This window comes from Euwallacea fornicatus, chromosome 29 (assembly GCF_040115645.1).
Source record: "Euwallacea fornicatus isolate EFF26 chromosome 29, ASM4011564v1, whole genome shotgun sequence".
NCBI lineage: Eukaryota > Metazoa > Arthropoda > Insecta > Coleoptera > Curculionidae > Euwallacea > Euwallacea fornicatus.
Window position 1 is genome coordinate 341,161 of NC_089569.1, and position 24,092 is coordinate 365,252.

The 24,092-nt window shown below is 38.7% G+C and overlaps 1 protein-coding gene across 1 annotated transcript in view; it reads right to left on the minus strand.

Annotated features, from left to right (window-relative positions):
• The window catches only part of mbo (Nuclear pore complex protein Nup88), a 51,382-nt gene that overhangs the window by 25,737 nt on the left and 1,553 nt on the right, over nucleotides 1–24,092 (minus strand). The gene's annotated exons all lie outside the window — the stretch shown is intronic.

Sequence of the window (24,092 nt, forward strand, 5' to 3'; positions counted from 1 at the left end):
ATCAGCCAATCATTACTTATAGTTATGGAATGGAGATCCGTGCGGCAATAACGCTCGCCAATCGTGTGTTTTGCAGTATTTTTTTTTTTTATTTATAATAAAAAGAAACAATTATTTACTAGTTCCTGCCCTAAAACATTGAAAGGGCGATTCGCTTGACGAACAAATTGTTCATTTCGCTGATGTTCTTAGGGATTTTCAGAAAATCACGTTATAAATTAAGAAATCACCGTGATACAGGGCGTCCTTGAACGGTCGGGGCAAAGCTCTACTACTTTTTTTGAGGTCGAAACACGATTGCACACATTGGATGTCAAAGGTCCATTTCCGAATAAGTTTTTTCTTAAACGAGGGCCCTTTAAGGGAGCGTAGCTTTTAAATCGCCCCCTTACAAAACTCTAGTAAAATGCCCATCCCGTGACATTTTTTTTAAGCACGAGAGGGTCGAGTTTTGGGTGAGATTGAAAAAATTTTTCACTTTATCACCTTTATTGCAGGTCGGATTAATGGTCAGAATTCTATGTTTGGGAACGTGAAAGCACAGGAACGTGTTTGCGTCGCGTATGATCGGATGAATGTTTGCCGCATTTCATGGGCGTTCAAGTTGGAAGGAAAGAGACGATGTTGGCCAACCCGGCGACACGTGTTTCTACTCGTTGGCTTCACCAGGCGCGCGTGTTTCCGCACGCCCATCATGGTTTGCCCGGTATCCTCTTTCCTCCCTGTATTTGAGCGGTTATGAAATATCGCGGAAATGCCGCGAACAGTGGTGCGCCCTTACGGCACGAGGTTGGGAAACAAGTGTTTGCGCACGTCGGTGTCGCTAGTTTGCTCCAATTTAAAGAATTCAACATTGATGAGGTATTTTGATGTAGGCACGGATATTTGCATGCGAATACTTACAACAAATGACGAAATTGGGGTGGTGGAAAAAAAGTTCCGGTAATAACAGTATCTCCGATCTGCAATTACCGAAATGGGTTTTACTTTAATCTGGTGGGCGGTTTTTTAAATGCGAAAAATTGCCTCTGGCGCGATCAGTTAAATTTTCTCGGAAGGATTTTTTAATATAATAATTTCGATAATTTATACCCGGTTTCCTCGGTCGTGAGTCGGATCCTTCGATTTAAATTAGCAATTTTTCGCTATAAAGGGGATTAAATCGCTATTTTTTATGCACCGATATTAAAAGGAGCGGCGTTTTTCCCTTAATTGGGATATTTATCAATTTTTGCTATAAATATGTTCGGTTTTTCTTAGATTTTTTCCTCTCCCGCAATGCGAACGTTTAAGTTCTCCGTCTGTGTGATTAATATCGGTGGAAATAATTACTCCGGCTTAATGCCTCCTTTTTTTTTTTTTTTTAATAATAGGCTAATAAATCTATAAAAGTAGGCCACTTTTCAAATTCAACCACATGCCACTCGTAGAGTGCTCAAACTCGCAAAACCGACCCGCATATACTTGCACACGTTTGAATGCTTTTCTTATACCACTCGCAGCCTTCTAATGACGTAATTGACAGTTCTTGATAATAACACCAGCCCTTGAGCGGTTACAAAGGTCGCGATCTCAATTTTTCTCTTGTGCGAGTGCAGTCACGGTTCTTCATAAACCTGTGTTGGGAGAGCGAGAGGATCAACTCCAATATAATTACAGTCAAATGAGGCCTCAAACAAGTTTAGAACAATACGTGAAATTCAAAAGAGAAATCAAATATGCCGGTAATACCGCAAATAACAGTGCATGTCTATAGCTAAACATTACGACAAAAAAGGGGTAAAGTGTGAATAAACCTTTTAGAATCTAGATTAAGCCGAGTTTCCACTTTATAGTCACCATCTCTTCCAATCTATTCTTTCACCTGTTTCAATTTTCCGGCGCCATTTTAATTAAAGAAACGCCATCGCGGGATTATTGTTGATTTTCATTTGTTTACGTCTGATTGCGCGACGACGTTTCGTTTTGTAGTTGCGCGATTGTTTTATAGCGATTCGCAGTTGTTCCTCGACGATTTCCAATTGTTTCGTTAATGATTTGGTTTTGAGTTCAAGTGTTTCGATTCAAGAAGCACACTCGATTTGCTTGGTCGTCGTATAGTCGTGAATGATTGCTTTCAATTGTTCCGATTTGAACGGCTGAGGAGTTTGAATGCTCGGGTTTGTTTCGGGTCTTTAGGGAAACATTTTGACTAATAAATTGATTATTCTATCTAATAAAATGATTTAATAACAGTTAGTGGCGATATAAAAAAAAGTTTGAAAGGGAAATTCGAGGCATTATCCCCCCATTCAAGACATATTAAGAATTTTTCCGCAGTTCCTCTGGCAGCCGATTAATATTCGACCCAAATGGCTCATAAAAACGGTGATTTACGAGTGCCGATGTTGCCGATACTTTGCATTAAATACATTAAAATTAGCTCCACTCCGCAAAGATTCCAGTGACGTATTTTGTGCGGTTTCTAGCTCTGCATTTGTTTTTACGTTTCACTACGCGAGAAGTTGGGAACTTTGATTGGACGAACAAGATTGCACGGCCGATACATGAGCTATTCCTTGGACCTCAGGTCTTATTGAAGTTGCACTCGTGTGTTCCCTCCTACGTACTCTCATACTACTATACAATTCGTTATCAGTGCGCATGCCTTATTGCATACGTCCAGAAAATAATGGTCGGTTATTGCGATTTCGTTAAATCGCGTGAATGCGTCCCTGTAAAATAAGACGTTTCAGTTTGTAGTTTTTATAGGCGAAACGGTCGTTCGACCGGAAAATTGAATGATTTTCCAAATTGGCTTGTTCAAATCCAGATTTCGAAACGCGGAACGGTTTTCCTTATTCCGAATTAATGGGGGATTTTTCCGTGGTTTGTATAATGCCTCCTCAATTCCCGTTATTCTTTCAATTAGATATAGGAAAACGAACGCTGTTCGAAAAGATATAGCGCTTTTATCATATTAGTCAAATCATTATTACATCCGTGACTTTGTTTAAACATTTTTAAAAACAAATAAACGTGGACTGTGAAAATCTAGTTATTGTTTCGTAGCTTAGGTTCGGCTCTCCTACTTGACCCTCCTATATGGACGTGTGAACGACCATAACGAAATTGTTTGTCAAGCTGCTATCATTATGACAACATGATATTTCTTATGAATGTTAAAATGTGCGAGGGTCAAGTGTACGCTGAAGCCACGATTTAACAACTCTCCCTACGTGATATTGCTACATATTTATCTACGGATTGAGTTGTTTGGTTCGGAATCGGTCGACATGTCTTTTAGTTGTAGAGTTAGAGCAAGAAATTAAATCTGCAAGTACGTTATATAATAATAAATTAAAAAAAAACTATTGCGCACATTTCCAAATTATAGAATATTTTGGTCAGCAACCATATACAGGTTATTGCAAAATATTCTTCAGGGACTTGTATTCTATCTACTCGTTGACATTTCTTAATTTAGAGGTCAAAGCTTGGAGTAAGTACCAACTACTAATCTCACCGATTTGTTTGGCACAAAACCTCGGCTAGATCTAACATTCTACAGGGCGTTTCTAAGTTAGACCTCCATTTATTTACTCCATCATATTAAACAACAAAGCAACTACCAGTCCGTAGACGTTTAGCTTCAGCTGAGATGTTAAGATCGCAAATTTAACACTAAATACATTTTAAAATCTGTAAGAGCTGTAAAGAAAAGAATGAGGAGCATTCTGTATTTCTGCAACGAAGCATGCCTGATCTCACTTTTATTGCAGATAAAAAAAAAATGATGTAGAATGTCCCTTAGAATTCTATGAGCAATGTTTTGTAACAATTTCTATAGAGATAGAGCAAACCATTGTTGTTACTGGTGTCACATTATAAGTGTTACGAAATGAAATGCGTTTACTTGTCATGACCAGTTACAAAGTAAAATACATTTAGTCCTGAAATCGGAGAAAATTTTAAGAAAACTATCACTTTGATAAAATTACTAAGCTTTTTCATAAGATTTTTAAAATTATTGTTAACAATAGATTTTGTGATATATTTAGATAGGCGTTAGTTGAATTCAAAATTTCGGAAATATCCCAACTTACTATGCCAAACTGATCTCCTAAATTCGGAAACACTTCAATAAAATAGAGAAACAATTTTTACATAATTTTTACATCAAAGTTTACACGATATTGTTGTTATTTATTGGAAATGCGAATTTTTACCCATTTGTAAATAGTCCCTTCCATGTTTATTATATTCCATCAGTAATAAATCTGATCATAACCTTACTCCCTATGACACACACTTCCCTATTATGCGGGTACTCCATAACACAACGCTTGTCTGACTTGAGACCTTTTTCAAATATTAATCGAATACTTGATTTCGGTGGTTTCATAAAGTTACTTCCTTCCTAATGTTGGAAAAAATGGAAACGAAGGACCGAAATTTTGAAAATTTTCGGTGGAGAAAACATTAACGGTTGTTAAAAATATTTCCTGATTACTGAATATAAAAAAATAGCAGCAACATTCCGATCCCCGACAATCTGAAGTAGTTGATTTACAGTCCAAAGGGGGAAAGAATTTTAAAGCGCAAGAAATTTACATGTGAATAGGACGCTTTCCATGGGACAATGAACGGGAAAATTTGCTTCTACTTGCCACCACAAAACTGTATATAACTTTGGTGCAAGCCATTTGTAAGGCAATAAGGAAAATTTGATAAGAAAATTGCACATACAAATAGAGGTCTGCGGCTTATGGTACTAATCTTTAAGCACTCTTTATGATTTATGAGATGACGGCTAATTTCCAACCTTAATTACATATATTTCTCACCCATACGAGGACCCGTTGTTCGACCATACAGGCATTCAAGTCCCTTATTCTCCCATCTTTACAAACAGCCCCAATATTTTATTAAACCAAAACGAAATTCCTTATATCGCCGTCACGTGATAATTTGCCTCGTCTACAATAGATGACGTATGACATCATTAGACCGATGTCACATCGGCAATTGTCGCGTCCGCGATTTATGTCCGAACCTTTTTATTGTGAACGAGGCCTTATTGTATGTTCAGCACGGATGGCCATCAAATAGGTGGTAATTTTTGGTAGCGGGAACACCACAATAGCCACGATGATTTAAGGGGGTGTTATGTGTGGAATTCGCGAAATATGTCTTGGGATTTCGGGGCTATTTGAGTTTTATTAATAGCACGAGAAACCTTTGCAGTGACTTCAACATGTAAGTCAGATGGTAACAGAAGTTAACGTCCTCCTCATTTGGAAGATTCCAACAAAATTCATCAGAGCAAGCTTAGATTGAAGAAAGACTTGAAGGATTGGGGGCTACTTAAAAGTTACGAGAGAAGTGTAGCCTGTCAATTTATCTTTATCGCTCATACTTCTCAACTTTTTGTCCGTCAGGTAGCCGACCACACCATCAACCCATTAAAAATATGTAGCTGCGGTGGTCCTTGCCTAATTCAGATTTTTTAGTTTTATCGCTCTAATCACAGCATCCCTCCAAACCCTCTCAGATCTTTCTCTTTTTTATGGTAGAAGTCGCTACAGCCGGCCACCGTTATTAATCAAAATTTGAATAGTACTTTATTGGACAAGCATATAATGATGGCCATCATCCCCGATGGAGAAATTTGCATTACTACTGACTTATAATACCTCATGCTATACCTCAAAAAATAAATTTGGAACCCGAAAGTGTGTTTTTTTTGTTGTGTTGAACAACCTGGCTCGATTAAATTTCCTCTTTAGAGTCCAGCAAATTGTTCGTAGCACGATAAACAACAGTCGATATCTGGAATAACGCAGATCGATTAGATCTTTGAAAATAGCGTTTGATCCATGACGGGGGGCAATATCATTGGTCTCTTACGAATCCTAGTTTTCCAATGATTAATGCTCATACGGCCGGAATCATTAGGGAATAATGTAGTAGTGGGCCGTCAAGCGAGCTCGATCGCGTGACTCATGTAACAATCGAATACTAATATTTCTCCGTCAATTAAAAGATTACAAAGGTCAATTTGACGTGCCTGCCTAATACATTTCATTGCTTAGGAATCTGTATAATCACCGCTATTTCGAGGAGATTGACACTGTTTTTCCCGTTAATTCGTGGGAGAAATACTTGAGATCCAGGAAATTCCTCTAATCCTAACGATTGTCGCAAGAGATTACACTCCCATGTGGAGGAACGTTCCACACATTGCATCATGGGCGAACACGGAATTCTAAGTCAGGCCGTTACCAGTTTCGTACCTTTCGGCATTCATCAGACAGTCGTACGCAAATAGCCTCGTATAAGGTGTCGCTGAGAAGAAGAAAAATCGAAACAACTGCTCCGAGGTGATTGAACTGAAAGTGTTTTTCGCAAAAACTGGCAGTTTGCAGTGCAAGGGGAGGCTTCGCCGTTCGAGTAAGTGCTACTTCCAAATCTCTGAATTACCTTCTAGAACACAGGAAATTGCTAAAAATGTTTTTGCATTACACTATTGAATAGATAGTGCGAAGCTAAGATAGTTATATGCAAACTGCTATTCTCTATCTCATACAATTTGCAATGGACTCTATGATTTAAAATAATGTTGAAGGAGATATAGAACATGCTTTGCACATAAAAATATTTAAGAACGCGCTTTTTTAAGACGCCCCTGTAATTCTAACAAATTCGGATCATTGATTTCTACAACTAGTGTATTTAACTTTTCTGCCTCTAGTCCTAATAATAAAAAAGACATCGACCCTTGCCTCATTGTTGATCCACCTCGCATATACATAATTTCCTCTATTAACGATTTGAAGTATTATCTACCCCGTTTTCCAACATCAAAAACCTAAAATATCTGAACTATGCTATATGAAAAATCGGTAGTCTTTTCTACATCAACTTCATTCAACTGCTTCATGAGACGGTTTACAACTGTTGGCGGATTGATTGGTGTCCGCGAGTCAAAACCCGCAGCAGCTTTCTTAACAATAACACTAAAGGGGTATACGACAAGGATTGAAAATTAGAATTTAAGATTTCTGTCAATATTTGAATCCAATTTTCCTAATGGAACATTAACTCTGATTACTTTATTATCTGATGGATTTAATCCCTGGACTAATAATAGGGACGGGTTTCCATTCGAAGTTCTCGATGAAGACGGCGCGATCTTTGGGAAAATTACGTCTTTTACTGTGACTGAACTGATTTCAAATTCATATTTCCCACCCGTGTGCTGTATTTGCGGTGAAACATAAGAACGAATGATATATTTTTCTTTGGCTTTAAACCAGACGAAAAACGGAAATAATGCAAAAAAAGACAAATCTTATTAAATTTGTAACGAGGGGGCAAACAAACACCCCGACATCCTTTAACCCTTTATCTCGGCCGTTTGAAAGAAATATGACAGGGGGGTAAAAACCGGCGTGGCGAGAAAAAAGCACGAGCCAAAGACAAATGAATGACGATCGCCGATTAAGAAAAACAAACGACGGACGGGGCGATTAGAAAAAGGCGAAGGATGTAACCCTTTTTGGGATTACAGTGACGTTCGTCTAACGAATTAATTCTTATGCATGTCGTTCCTCGTTTGTCTAACCGGCCACTCGACTAATAAACAATAATTCGTATTTTCTTAAATCTTACAACAACGTCTGCGATGCGAATGAAGTTTTATCTAAATATTAAGCTTTGAGGACTATTGGAAAAAAATGCTAGTGTCCGACGTCACTGTTTTGAAGGTTTTAATGCGGAGATGAATAGATGAAAATGTCGGCGATGGATGAGGGCATTAAGGGCTGCTGATTAAATTCACTCGGTATCGGTGTTCAGCCATTTTTGCCATTTTTTACTTTGATAACGCCTAATGGCCTTCCTTCGCAGGAAAGGGTTGTTTTTAGAGGGACAATAGATCTTATTAGCAATCCCACTGAGGTGAGGACAGTCTTATTCTAATTAATACGATATACGGAGAGATTGAGAAAATTAGAAATCGGTTGTAGCGTTCCTCGAATGCCATACCGAGTGGCCCACTCACAATGCAGGAGTTGATTGCATCGGAGGTATTGTGGTGAACGGTTTTTTACTTCGGGATTTCAAAGAAGCTTTTGCGCAACACTGCGTCGCACAATTTCTAATATACGATAATGTTGGCACCATGAAGCCCAGATCGTAGAAATGCCGCACCCTTTTCGTGGCATAAACCACTTTAAACATTTTTGAAACCAAAGAATTACACGGGCAAATTGTTGAGTAATGGCGCGTGCGCAATTTATTCGATAATATATTGTCCTCCTTCGGATCGGGCTTTTTTTTTCAAAAAATAAAAATGCATTCAGATGGTTTCCGGGCAGCAAACCCTCAGACATGATTTTCGGCACATTGAACCTTATCATTTTTAAAGCTGCAGGTGAAGCCTCCACTGTCGAAACGATAACACACGAAGCGGTCCTTTAAAGAAACGACTATAAATTCTTCCAGCACCCTGTGTAAGATTCACTATTTTTAAAATGTAATCCAAGTGACTTGGGGGCCAGATCGTTCGCACCGCAAGTTATAAACATCTTTAATTGCTTGGACGCTATCGACTCCAGCGCTGACACTAGGTCACCCTGTATCCTGTTTGGGACCAGTCGTGAAAAATTGGTAATATTTGAAGAGTTGTATTGTGTATCGCCAAATAAAGAAACCTTAAGCATAATATATTTTACTTGGATTAAGCTAGCCACAGAGGACTTCCGCTATTCCAGTCATTTACAATAGATCAAACCAACGAGTTAGGAGGGCCAGAGAATAGCGAAATTGGACTCTCATCACGTAAAAATACGAAACATTTTCATACCAATGGGAGTTGCGACTTAACCGCACCCTAATGGGATAAAAATTTTGAATCCCTTCACGTCCTTCACTTCGATTAGCAAAAATCGTGGCATTTTGCTCTCCAATCTCTAAAGCTGGAAACTCGTATTATTGTCTTCCCAATAAAGTCCAGCTCAAATATAAATTGGCCACATCTATAACCCCGGTATTTATTTATTTTGGCTGTTAATCCATGTTGTCGGAGACATATCGTCAGTCTTTTGGGTCTTAATTAAAGAATCGGTATGAAGCAGGGGCAATTTGATATTGTCTCTTTGCAATTATCAACTATGCTACGTCGCAAAGTTATGACCTTTCCATTAGGATTAAATTGAGAGAGACTGATGAAATTAATCGGCTCCAAGCATCCGACCACATAATTATTTATATCTACCAACGCGAGAATGAAGACATATTGAAGTAAAGGTGGAGACCTAACCGAATAATACAGAAAAATTGAACGAATTGCGTTGGAAGCCTCGGAGGTCATTTTTTAGATTTTCCTTTGAGGATGCTCGAGATGGATGTGATGGCGTGCAGGAACCTAGATGGATTGATATTGGACGTAATGGAAATCGCGGTTATTTCTCATGAGTGGCGATACGCACGATCCAAATTCTTCAACAGAACGAGAAATTTCTGAATTTATCGGCGGTTAGAACCTTACGAAGATGGTGTCGCACTCCCATAGCAATGGAAGTGGCGGTCGTCACGTGGGGGGACCGCCGGATGGGTCGATAGTGGACCCAATGGAAATCGAAGTTATTTCGCACGAGTACCGATGCGCACGATTAAAGTTCTCGAACAGAACGACGTATTCTCGAATTTCTCGGCAGCTAGAACCTAAAACAACAAGTGATACATTTGTATAACGACGTAAATGGCAGTGTTCACGTGGCAGCGTAGAGGATGCGAACTGGACGGATAAATATGGGACGTAATGAAAATTGGGATTATTCTCACAAAGGGGAAGTAGTCGTACGCATAATTGAGATTCTTCAACAAGACCAAACATTTTTGGTATGCCTCAACAGTTAAATCTAATAGAACAACTAACATTTGCATAGCGTTCGAAATGGCAATCTTCCTTTTCCATGCAGGAACATAAATAACACACATCCGAATTTGTCTTGATCAGCGTTACGGAGTTATTTTCAACTTGAAAAATCGTCAATTTATGCCCGCCCAAATGCGATGCCATTTTTCTGATTTATGATTTATTTGCATTAAGATGATAGGGCATATGAGGACAAGTGACAGCGCTGTAACGCAGATATTAATGTTCATATCATCGTTACATTTACTTTCGAGCCGTTAAAGGCTTTCGGACCAAAGTCTTTCCGCGATCGTAATTCACGGAATAATGAAGAGGAACAGGGACTACCCCCGAAGAACACAATGGAAAACAGTAAAATTATCCACAACTCCGCTTAGCGGGACGCCCCACAATAATCTTGAAGATATTCTTGAATGGAATAACTTGCAGATAACCATCCTAACGCGAAAATTCGAATAGAACCGCGGTAATAATTGCTTCCTGCATGTCACCTCAAGATTTCAACAAAAGACGGCAAGGCGATATTTCATTTCCACTGAAAACCAGAGCAGACTAGAACGGAGTTCGCAGATCCGCATCCTGCCTTCGAGGAAGTCCTGCTTCGAGCTAATTTCTGAAGTTATACTTCACGGATCGCGAAGTATAAGTTCCATTTATCACTACTCGAAGTGGTGCTGAAATTTGCAAAAAAAAAAATCAATTTGTAGCAGTCCAGGGATCGGTGGAGAAACACAACGATTGGTACTAAGCCAAGTCCTTCTCCGAGCTAATTTCTGAAATGATACCTCGCGAATCACGAAGTACAAATCCGATTCATCACTACTTCGAATGGGGCCGAAATCTGCGCAGAAACTCTACTTACGGTAGTGGTCACAATTGTGGCAACTTTTGAAACTTTTAAATAAAATGCATTCAAATGAAATGTCAACAATTCCCATAAGAAACTGTCAAAACGCATTTTTTCAATACCGGACGAAAATATGACAACTCTCGGTATTTTAAAATTTCACTTGATCTGCAGACTTGTGTGTTTAAAGACGCTTTACATTCTAATTATTATTATATCGACGAATTCCATTATGGGTCGAGGTAAAACGATCTCATTAGAGATCAGGAAAATTATCATTGAGCGGTGTAAAAGTGGCGAGCGGCAAAGCGAAATTGTAAAGAGTTTGGACGTGCCTAAGTCAATTGTATCTCGAATTACTTACAAATTCAGACAAACTGGAAGTGAAGCAGCTGCAAAAAATTCAGGACGCACCGGGAAAACTACAAAAAGAACTGATAAATGGATAATTCGAATGAGTCAAAAAAATCCATTTCTATCGTCCACTCGTATGAAATCGCCTTTAAAGGAAACGGGCCTAGCTCGTGTCAGTTCCAAGATCATAAGATGCAGATTAGTGGAAAATGGATTATTTGGTAGGCGACCAGCGGAAAAACCATTGCTGTCTAAGAAGAACAACTTCAGTTTGCGCAGAATCACCAACGCTGGACATCTGAACAGTGGAAATTGGTAGTTTTCAGCGACGAGTCCAAATTTAACTTATACAAACGCGATGGCCCATCATACGTCAGACGACCCAAAGGCGCGAGGTTGCAAAAGAAGTTCGTTTTACCAACCGTAAAACACGGAGGAGGTTCGATTGTGGTTTGGGGTTGTTTCTCTGGTTTTGGTATGGGTCCGCTTCACGAAATAGAAGGTCGCACGGATCGGTCCACGTACCGAGATATCCTCAGGAATCATTTACAACCATATCTTGAAGAAGCCGTGCCACTAAGAAGCATTTTCCAACGAGATAATGACCCCAAGCGTAAATCGAAACTTGTTTCAGAATGGTTTAGAGAGGAAAGGATAGAAGTTCTTGCTTGGCCGTCGCGATCTCCCGATCTCGACCCCATAGAAAATTTGTGGGATTATGTGGATAATAAAATTCGGAATAATGCATATTCCAATCTACAGGATTTATTTCAGGCACCTCAAGAAGCCTGGAAGGGTGTTGACAACAATTACATCGACAATTTAATGAAGTCAATGCCGCGAAGACGTGCAGAAGTTATTCAATTTTAACCGCTACTGTATATCTGTTGAGACGTCAATAAAGACATATGATAAACACCACTAAGTTCTTCGGCTTATTCTATCAGAAAAATATTTCGAGTTGCAACACGAAATGGTTTGCAAGCGCACCTTCCCTACTTGACACAAAAAAATGGAATATGGATCACTTATACACTTTTTTTGGTAATTTTGAATTTATGCTACTGCCGGGGTGACAGCACCTAATTCTTGACCCGAACTTTTCATTTTTTAAACGAGACACGCCATATTTTTGGACACTTGGATCCAGCATTAAGTACGAAAAATAACAAGCATTTAGTGCCGTAACCTGCTTTTGTTTTCAATTCTAATGATGGAAAAACACTAAATGTGAATATGCTTGTTACCCTTTTATCCTACACGAGACTTATTCTGAACCACGCTGTTGCTCCATTCTTCAGTATGCAGCTTGCTGCGACATCGGTCCTCGTGGAACTTACATAAAATGCTATTGTAAGGAGGTGAAGTCTTTTTTGTACACATGTTAAACTTGAATTTTAATCCTTCATCAAGCACTTAAACTTGGCTGATGTAGAATCCCAGAAGCTTTAAAATGTTTCATTTGTTATTTATCAGCAATGATCTTCATGATAAAATTGGCAGAATTCAACATTCGCAAAATCCTTAAACTATATGATGTAGAGACGCGTAGGAAAAGGTCTTTGTTTTAGACCGCACTCTATCCTGAATGTTTTCAAAATATCAAGGAAAAAGGCCAAAGTGATATTTCTCTCGGTGCCATGACACTGTGGCTTCACTCCCATATGGAAGGAAACAGTTTGAATGGTCATTAATTCGGTTGACATCCATATTGTTCCAGGATTCTAAGAACCGAACGAAAATTGGAAACATGAATCGTCACTAAAGGCGTGTAAAGATCAAAATTAGCGGGGACATTTAAAACTTCTTAAGACCCTGCCATGTATCGTGAAACACCTTTTCGTTTAATATTCGTCAAAGCGAGGCAGTTAAATAAGCACACAGCCTCATAAAGAAAAAAATGCTGCATTCACGAAATCCGTGCACTTTCGTCACCTGCGTTCTATAGCCCAGATTTGTAAGCAAATTGACTTAATCTATGGAAAATTTGCTGCGAATTTTCCTTTAAATAAGGCAAATTTTACCGGATTTTCTTCAGCAACATTTTCCTAGAAATTTATTAGTCTGCACCTGACGAGCGAGGGAGGGCGGCGTGACGGCTTTCGCTTCGCAATCAAAAAGCGAAAAAAGGCGTAAATTTAGCGTTCTCAAAGGTTCGGATTGCATTAAAATGCAGAAAAAGCCTTCTTTTTCCATTAGGGATCGTACAGTGCAGCCGTCCAGTAATGATTTCTCGTCCTCCTCTTCATAATTTATTGCTTAATATGCTCCCCACGATAGTGGCGATACGGAATACGCGACTTATCCCCATTCAAAAAAACAAAAGATCCCGTTAAAAAAACGAAAAAGCACCCTTTTGTCTCGGAGGCCACTTGGATGTTAATTAACTCTATAAATTCCGCGGCCGCCCGCGTTTCCGATTTTCGATCGGGGCGGCAAAAACAAAAGATTAACGCCAACGAAACAAAAGACGGCAGCGCTACGAAGGCGAACAACAATTGAAAGAATCGCAACAATGGCGATTTGCATGCGGACAATTGAGAATCGGAATTCATTAAAGATTTTTATATCTTCATTTCCGTGATTCGGGTGTTTACGCCGTTGTTGGCCACGGGGGTGGATGAGGCTCCGGCTTATTTTCTCTTGCTTTTTGGGTTATCTGCCGTTTAGGTACTGCCACTTAATCCGAGACATTACGGGTTTTTAGTATCACCTTCGGAGGTTGTGCGTAAACTCCTAATTTGCACCAATAAACATATACATCGGATTAAGAGCGCCTCTTAACAAGATAATAGGATTTCCTCCGAAAAGCAATTTTCATCGGTTTTGCCGACGTATACGATAAAAATCTTCGAAAAAAGAGCGCCGGAAAAGCCGCGTCGCTTCGCTTGTTTTTATTGAAAAATTATTCAATTATAAAGTTTTTAAACAGATTGGAAATCATATGCTTCGATGAACGCTCAAATTTCCCTCGTTCTCTTGATGCGAACGACTTCCGGGAGTTACTTTTTAGCTTTGATCATACATGAAGGAGGCCGAAAAAAATATAGTTGAATCGTCAGCAGTGAGACCGTAAGATTTTCTCTTAGACCCATGGCCGTGAAAGGACCATTCGCCGTGGCGGTACAGTGAATTTTCGCCTTCCACACGATTTGTATGAAAATGAATTACTTTTCTCCACCTCGCTAAAAGGTTTGCGTTAGCGGTCACAGCGAACAAATACCAACAGAACAATGTATTTGTTACATATTCTCATTGAGAGCTCTTTGAACTTTCTAAGCTTTCCTCCAACCTGCGAAATGTTTTTAACCAATTATTTCCGTTTTATTTATTTATTTATTTATTTATTTATTTTTAATTAAGATTATAGTGCCTCAACTACTTCTACTGTCTGTTAATTCTACTTCTACTCTACTAACACTCAACATACGGTTTACAAAACGTTTTTAGTACAGGCACATTTCAAGTAGACATAAAGATTACATTTAGATGGAGTTAAAAAGATCGATTGACTTCAGGAATTCTATGGTTGTTCTCTGGTCCACTGTGGAGTGCAAGTTCTTGTGCAGTTCATCTTTAATTTGGAAGGAGGTCCTATTGGCACCATACACTGGACACTTCGTGACGATATGATCGACTGCCAGCAAGACATTGCACCTATCGCATTTTGGCGGAGACGTCCTTTCCATTAGATGACCATGAGTTGGTCTTGTATGTCCTATCCTTAGTCTTCTTATGGCCGCAGTGTACTTTCTGTTTAGTTGAAGTTGTTTAAATGGGAGCAGAGATGGTTCAATTCGTGACAGTTTCGTGTTGGATAGATTCCAGAGATTTTGCCACTTACCTTCAATAAATGCTTTAAAATATTTGCTTACGTCCTTCGTTGGGTAAAAATGTTGCTCTATTTTTATTTTTAATTGCTTTTTAAAACCGATATTCAATGGTGATTTACGTAATCAGCACTTGCGGCCGTCGCCACGTGTGACGCCGCTGGATTTCCCCCTCTTGGAACACCCAAAGGACGAACCATCCAAGGAATGGTACCGCGGTACTTGAGCACGCAAGCCCGCTCCAGTGCAGAAAAGTAGCTACGACACACTTTGTCGCACCAGCATTGACTCGATAAAATTCGATTGGCATAAAACGGGGAAGGAAATGTTGTTTATAGTCGACGTCCATTTTGAGATGCCGATCCTTAAGGTTGCGTTCCTCCGGCACAGAATAGCAGGGAAACCAAGCAAATGTAAAAAGATTCCATTCACGTGACGTATGTTCTTAAATTAAGCAAACATATGGACTCAATAAGTCGCCTCTCGGATACCCCGAAGCCATTCCCGAATCAGCCAAGAAGAAAACTAGAAACACTGGCAATAAGCTATATCGGGAGATCCCCGAGGAATGCAGAAAAATGACCAGGACTCTCGTGGGATAACACAAATATACGGTGATAGTTTGCCCGGAAAATAATCAGTTTTATGTGGCTAGTTCTTTTGCTGATGCTAAAGTTGTGACAGAACATTATTGATGCACCATTATTGGGTGTTTTCGTGCGCACCTCCATAAACGTTAATGTGAAAATTGTGATTGAACCCAATCGATGCTTTATCATTGGCTATTACCGCACGTGTAGGAGCGTTCGCTAATGCGAAAGTTGTGAAAGAACCTTATTGATGCCCCATTATTGCGTTTTTTTCGCGCGTATGCAGATGTTTTCCCCTTTTTTCCATGGGGAGGAATTTCTTAAATTTGTCACATATCACCCTCTTCTCGACGCCCTGGGTGCACTTACGCGTTATTTATAGTCGGATAATGTCGATTTTTCTACGCTTTCGAAAAGTCTCGGAACGTCGTGGGAACAGTAAAATACTGCGTTATGTTTTTTAGAAATAATTCATAACGTCGTATTTTATTCAATTCTATGTATATTCCCCTGTTTATCGCTACCGTTTAAACATGTTTTACCTTGGAATCTCAATTAAAAAATAAAAATAAGCCGAGCATAATAAAAATGATATTCCATCATAAACAATTTGGATAATCACCTTGAAGCAAATTAACTAAAAAAAAATAACAAAAAGGGGCATAGATCTCACTAATCTTCCCCCTTAAATTTCACCCCGTAAAAACGTCGGCGAGCATATTAATTGAATGGCCGTACATTTTTCTGTAAGACGACAGGCGAGCCGACGTGTTTTAATGTTAATCCACCGTTCCACCCCCCTCGAGCACGCCTCTTGGGATTTAAATATTTTCCGCTGTTTTTTCTTCATTGATTTAATTTCTAATGAGGTTCTCTCATTTATTTCCGCCAAATAAAATGTGGAACTGAACACGCTCCCCGTGAACACCCAAATACGAAATCGTCGTACTTCGTACGTGGATCGATGCAATACCACAGTCACTCTTCCGATCTCGGCCTCATGGCGTATATTCTCTGACTGCGACGTGACGATATTCGAATTAAAAAAAATTGAAATTGAAATTAATGGAAACACTCAATAAGGAGAAGGAGCTTTGCTAGCGCGATAATTTATATGCAAACGACGACATCGGAGTATTGAATTTTTTCCTTCCATTCCGTTGGAAACAATCTTCCTAGGCGATTTAATGGGAAAAACCGGATGGCAAAGGCATGTATTTGTCAGCCTGATGGTTTTTGAAGTTAGGGACACGCACGTAATAGGCAAAAGCTTCGAGTTCAGAGCGTTCAAATGTATCAAGTACGGCCCTCGTTACCACACAACCCCTCAAATATCAGTTTCATAATTTCTCTTACGTGCTCATTACAAGAACAATACCGAAACGCGACCATCTTACAAGACGTTCGGAAAATTAATCGGCGACCCTTGCGGGCCACCCTCTAAACCCCAAAATGTCCTTCTCTATTACATTTTAGGACAGATTAATATCTATGGTAAGCTAAATATTCCAAAATGTAATGTGAACGGTTTACACACGTTAATAAAAAGTAAGCTCGTATCATTCCCCCCGTCACGCATATCAGAGTATTAGCGCCCCACCCCTAAATCAAACTCAATGAATTTTCTTTTCGGTTCATGTCATCTAAGTAATTAGACATGTTTATGCATGTGCTGCCGTGCCAGCATGGCCATCACTAAAAATTAAATATGGCAACAGATTAGTAATTCCTATTAATGGCAAATGGACACTCCCTCGATTAATTTTACATACCTTTGTGACAAATTTCCCTCGGCATGTTTATTCATTATTTCCATATGGATATCCATTAAGTATGTTATTGAACGGGCCTCAGCGGTGGAGGATAACGATAAAAAATATTTAATTAGTTTATGGCCACGCATCAGTTATAGGATTAATTATTGCTTGAGTGATGCGTTTTGGCGCACCTTTTTTCGATGTCATTATACCGGGCGTTAGTTCGACTAATGGAAATTAGCAGTAACATTTGCTGTCGCATTTCGGCATGTCGGTTAATCGCTAGAGAACTTATTCTTAGAAGGAATGTCGGAATTCCTTCAGGTCTTATTAACTACTGCTTACTCCCCAAGTCCTTTGTCCTGCAATAACAGTTAACGTAACAGTTAACAACGGTGGGCTATTCCCGCCATTGTCTTACGTAAATTTCGTAGCACAATTTGGCGATTCGCCGTTGGTCCTTGATTCTTTTCTGTTTAACACACCCTTCGCTTATTAAAAACATTTAAGGGTTGTCCTGTTCGAGTATCTTGTGTTAGTCAATGTGGCGGACGGCTCTGTGTGCATTTACATAAGGCGAAGGGTCTAAACTTTCATAAATTTGTAAACATCAAGACGATTTTGTATTGCATTCAGCACATACGTTGATTTTTGAAAGTGTATGCCTGATTTAGGACGTGAAATGCACATTATACGAATAACACATTAAATAGATTTACGGAAAAGCACATTAATACGGAAGTTTCATAATCTCTCTTTTATTGCACTAGTGCAAATTTGGCTTCAATAGGTATGGTCAATAGACGATATCGGTTTGGAAACGAACACTTGTATCAAATTTACGAGCGCCCTACCCAAGAAGTGCCTCTCTGAATTGTTATCTTTCTCTTCGGTTCTTATTGAGCCTCTCTATGTCCTGCCTGCAAATCAACTTCCACTTTGGGAATTAAAAGAGGGCAAAAATGCATGCTCGAAAGGTGAATGATGATGAAAATGGCCCACATTTTTTCTCTCCACTCTTCTTGTTTTAGGCCATAATTATTCAGTTTCCCCATGGGAATTTTTCCCATTGGGGGATACTTCCTAATATTATTTAAAATAAGCGGAGGCGGTTGCCATATTTTTGTATCGAAGAGGAAAATTCATTTCGGCCCAATAAAAATAAAATATCGCTCGTATTCGCAACGTAAATATAATCAAGTTCGATGGGCTTTTAGAGGAAACTAAAATTCGCTTTGAGAAGGGGTTGAAAGACATGAGGCGTCGTCTCCCCATTTCCCGATTCCTTCATGAATATTCATGCCAAAAGTGTCATTTTAGGGCGGCACTCGTACTATTTAAAATATCCATAATCTGAAATCATATTCGGAGCGGATTTTGAATTTCTTGGGATCCGTCTCAGTGGGGTAGCAAACGGATATTTGCATAATTGAATAATTGATACCTAACTCGGAGAAAATGAAAATTAAAAGAAATTTGTCGAAGAGGTTTTTGCGAGAAAACGATGATTGAACATCAAAAAGGTTTTAGGGAGCTTCAAGATGTCAAAAACTTAATATTGGAATTATAAATTGGGCGATCCAGAGCTTATACCTTGATTATAACATCAAAAAGACTCAGCAACGAATAGGTAAATAGAGGGCGTTAGTTTTTGAAAATTTTCAAAATTTCACTACATTTTTCGAAAATTTTTAGTTTTTTCGAACTCGTCCGAGAACCACCGGGACTGTTCAAATGTGGCGGCCTGAACTGCAATCTACATAACTTTGCTTCGATTTAATAAATTTCGTATCTCTTGTGGTTACCCAGACCTCCGTGGTTGGGCTTCAGAAAAAAACACCCTGTGTGCGAAAAGCTAAGACGGAAAAGTAGGCAAATCAAATCCACATAACCTCTTTCGAAAAATAAAGAAACAGTTCTTTAGTTAACCTACGGCAGACGATTGGGATCTCTTAATGGAAAACGTACAAGAACTACAAAGTTATGTAAATGAAAATTAAATTCTTGGCCCTCATTCCAAAACTAAGTGAATTTGGGAATTTTTGTCGCCCTAAACCCGTTAATCACCGATGGGGTATGTTTGGAAATTTACTGTGTCGTTAATTTACAACGCAACATGCCCGGCGTATTCAAACTATCCCGTTTTAGGCATTATTTTCCCTGCATTGCATGGACTGTGTGTGTGCTTGTTAATTTTCAGGTCTGTACTCAGGAATAACCAGCAATTTCCATGAGAATATACGGTTTTTCTTCCGTCGCTTCCCACATTTCTTCGTCATTCTTTCTTGTATTTGTATTCCGCTCCAGTTCTTGCAAGCAAGCGAAATCAGGTTTGATCGGCAAATTGCTACTAACAACATAAGACTCATTTGGATAAAAATCCTTAATTTAGCCCTGTCCTTTCCACTTTCCAACAATCGCCATAAATTTTGTCACAAGACACTTTCGCTCCGCATCCAGCAAAGATAGTTTAACATTAAAGCGTCATTACATCCCATCTTTCTCTGGCTTGTTGGTGCAACCATAAACGAGAGCGAATAGGATCCTTCGGTGACGTGGGGGAGGCCCAAATTTATAGAATCCACCAGCAATATAGACTATATGTTATCGTGTGTTGGTATTTTGTAATACTCCACTGTGTGGTGTTAATTACGACGGCCTTATTAAATACTATATTATGTTTTGGGGCCCACCTTGGCCAAAAATCGCGTAATTTATTGTCGCCTGGGCCCAAATTAATGTATCAGGGGGTTGTAAATTTGAGCAAAAGGGTATCGGTTGACTTAAGATGCCTGTTTTTGCCGGGGGTGGAGCGTGGTGAAAATACGTTGGAGGAGGAAAGTAGGTATCTAGCGTGTTTCATCTGGCGTGTATGTACGAAGAGGTAAAATATAAAACATACACGAAGTTTAGTATACAGGTACTTGTATAAATAAACTGCTCGTCATCCCAACCGGGTCAAAGCGTTATTTATTTAATTTTTGAAGTCCCGTCGCTTCAAAAGCAATCAACGGATGTAACTTAAGCCGTTTTGAAGCTCGTTAGGGTGTTGCCAAATTGAATTTTAGTGTTTTCTAGTTATGTTACACTGGACGAAAAAAAAAATCGCACAAAAAAATTGAGATTTCTAGCGAGGGCGAATGCAACAAGGTGAGGATGCCCAGTATGGGGGGAATCTCCTGAACGGCAATAGGTGCAGATTTTTTATTAAATGGGGGGAAAGTTGCACGTTCAAGTCGAATAGCACACATAGCGCTACTGAACTATTTCTGACGATTCAATGTTTGTCGTAAATATCTCGTGGGCTACATGATATTCAGAGGTGTGACGTTTGCGTTAACGTGGCCTATTTGTTCCATTATGAATTAAGTTAGGTTTCCCAAGCTCGATCACATACACGTTTAACATTCGTACGAAACACATTGGCCAATATGAATGGATTTTTTATGCGGAACAGGGGACCGCACGAGGGTCCGGCTTAGCAAAGCATAACTCAATAGGTCACAATAACTAAAAACGGAGTCAAAAAATTTAGTTTCCAGGAAAAAAAACATGTCCATCGCACGTAGATTCGATGGAATTTTCTTTCCCAATGGCGATATGATAACTATTTCATATTCTCCCATGATTGTAATTCATTTAGATCAACTGGTCTATTTTCAGATTTCCACTTTAAACCCACCAAAACACCCAATGGATCTTCATACACTTCCAAAAGGCGTGGCCAATTTTTGTACCAACGTATATAAAAAATACCGCACCCTGACACATCCTAATAAATCCAGCTACAAATTAGACAAGTCATTACCAAAAAAAATCGTGGAAATTCGTGGCATTAGTGGCGTTTTACCATTTAACTAATTAAAAGCAATGTTAAGTGCAAGAATGACGAATCACACACACTCATTCAGATGATTATCTGAGAGATTAATGACAATAGTTAACGATTGAATTTAGAGTGCGATAATATTACTAAATTAGATTTGCTATACTTTTCACTTGATGCCGAAGTTGGGAGAGGGCTGCAGCAGCTGTTTATTGCTAACCTGAACTGATATTTGTAGGAATCGGCCCTACAAGACTTAAGTTATAAGCCAACAAGACACGAAGGGCAGCTACCGTGTCCACTTAAACGTTGTTTAAGACTATTCGTTTCGGGGCTTTGGGCTGATCGTAAACTCATTTGGGAGGGAATTTATGAGTATTGCTAATGTGCGGTCCAGATTTTATTGTTGGAATAGACTATTGTTTATTTTTATTAGGTTTGTTAATTGTAAGTGTAGTGCAGGCGCTGAAAAATACAATATAACGTTGCTTTGATGCATCGGCAACAATTCCCGGGGGGAATTCGGTAAATTACGGCCCAACAGCGAAGCGTACGCATAAAATCAAATTGATAAAAAAGGGGTGTGAAGCGGCTCCTGACAACTATGTAGTAATTAGTTACCATTTATTTGAATACATAAATTACTTTGGTGTATCTGAGACTATATCTTGGATGGCTTAAGCCCCTTGGGATTGGCCACTCCATATTTCCACTAACACATTATACCCCCGCTGTTGTCATAAAAACAAAACATTTGTTCAGGAAGAGTAAATTGGACATCCAGATCAGAACTGTAGAATTCGAAAAATATTTTCAACCATGCACTGAAAAAAGTGATATAACGACGTGAATTTACGAATTTTTTTCCGAAAAATTACTAAAAAAAAGAAAATAAAAATTAAAAAAAATTCATTTATATCATATTTCATGTTGAACTTCTATTCCATAGACTTTCTTGCGTTTAAGGTATTGTTAGTCGAAATAAAACCTTCGAAACGAATATTTTCTCGAAATTGACTCACAGCTTCTCGAAAAAAATATCACAATAATGTTTTCAAAATACTTTGGAAACTGGCAGCTGTTAACAAACTGACAAAACAGTTATTTTTACTTTATGTTCCCTCTCTAGGCTGCCAAGAACAATATATGTTATTGTAACTACGGCCCCTTGGAACAAGGTACGAGTCGTATAAATATAACAACGCCCACTGGTCATAAATTCATCGTGACAGTATTTAAGATGTAAACAAACAGGTTCGATCCATGTGCGCATAAAGTACTTAAAACAAATAGATGTTTGTGAAATTGATCAGTTCGAACCCTCATTTGCACGATTTCTGTGGCGTTTATTTACCTAGTAAATTTCCCAGGACATTGAAAATTTGGCCCTTATTGAACGAATGTCTTATTCAGTCTAGGCGGTAGGAAAGAAATTTAATTTGAAACAAAAATTGAAAAACGAGATTTTTAATTCATCAAGCAGAACAAAAGGGAAACTGGATGGCAAATATTATTTCCATCAGCCAGTTAAAAAAGAAAAACAAATAATTTCTCCGTTGGAAAAACTTCGTCGTCTCCGTAACGAAGTTATCCGGAGTGGGCCTTGGGCTACAATTTACCTCCACGGGATCATACCTCCATGTCAATAACGAAATTACTCAACTTTTCTTATTATTATCTTCTGATATTACAATTTTTTCGGGAAAATTGCCTCGAAAAATTACTCGCGTGCCTCGATCTCGAGGATCTCTCTACTGGAATCAATTAAAACTTTATAAAATGGAAAATAGACTGCAAAAATTAGAAAATTTCGCAATGTCGGAAGTAAACGGTAAAGTTAACGTTTTACGAAGCGCTTTAGTGGCCTATTATCGAAGGAGCCATTATAGTGAAATTAACGAATCTTCATAATCGATATGCTAAGAAATACTTGCTCACCGTAACGTCACAGATTTTCATCTTTGTCAACCTGTTCAATCAAATGGATGCCAAGTGAGATGGAATGCGTCAAGTTATAGTCAATCTTTATTTCCTAGACGATATAGGGTAAGCCGTTATAAGCGCATCAATTGCTTTTTTCGTTAATTAATATTGACCTTATAAAAAAGTTTAATCAAAGAAGTTACCACAGTTTTCCAGAATTCACTAGAACGTCCCATAAAAAAATAACCGTTGCTCATTTTACGGTGTTCTTATTATTTCTCCTATGAGAGATTCTGACAGCTCAAATACCTGTTTCTTTTTTAATGGAACACTCTGTATGGACAACTGCTTAATGTCACTGAAGCGCATCAATAACCAACAGGTAATTAATAATTCTTAAGATATCCATTACCTAATTGACGAACCCATGACAAGAGGAGACAGATGAGAAGCACTTTAAACATTCTGGTGAATGAAGAGCCAAATTTAATTCGCTTTAAGCAATAGTTTGGTCAGGATCTGATGAAAAATATCAGATAAATTTGTCCATTTCCATGTTACTATGTGCCATATGCCAATGTCCGCGCTACTTTGATTGAGTTAAGATTATTATACATTATGTCATAATATTTGTTTTAAGTATTCACATTATGACATTTTGATATTGAAATATTGCAATATTGTTTAACCGAGATTCCGTTTAATAGCTGCAATTGGAAAGCACTTGCCATCGTGCGAAAACTCGCTATGTTCCTTTAAAGACGTGAGGTCATTGCGGACCGCCAGCCGATATCGTGCTGCGTGCTTAATACCGCCGTTAAGTACAGTTTACAGGAAAAATATTTGAACACGATTTAAGGAGTGTGAATAGTATATTATTTACCTTCTATTATATTTATGAACTGAAAAAGTGTAAAACATGCACAGCGTTTTTCTGCTTCATTTTCACACTTTTTTAGAATTTCACGAATAACAAAAATCAGAATACGTATTCGGTTTTTCTCGGATATTTTAGAAAGTATTTGAGATTTTTAAATTTTGAA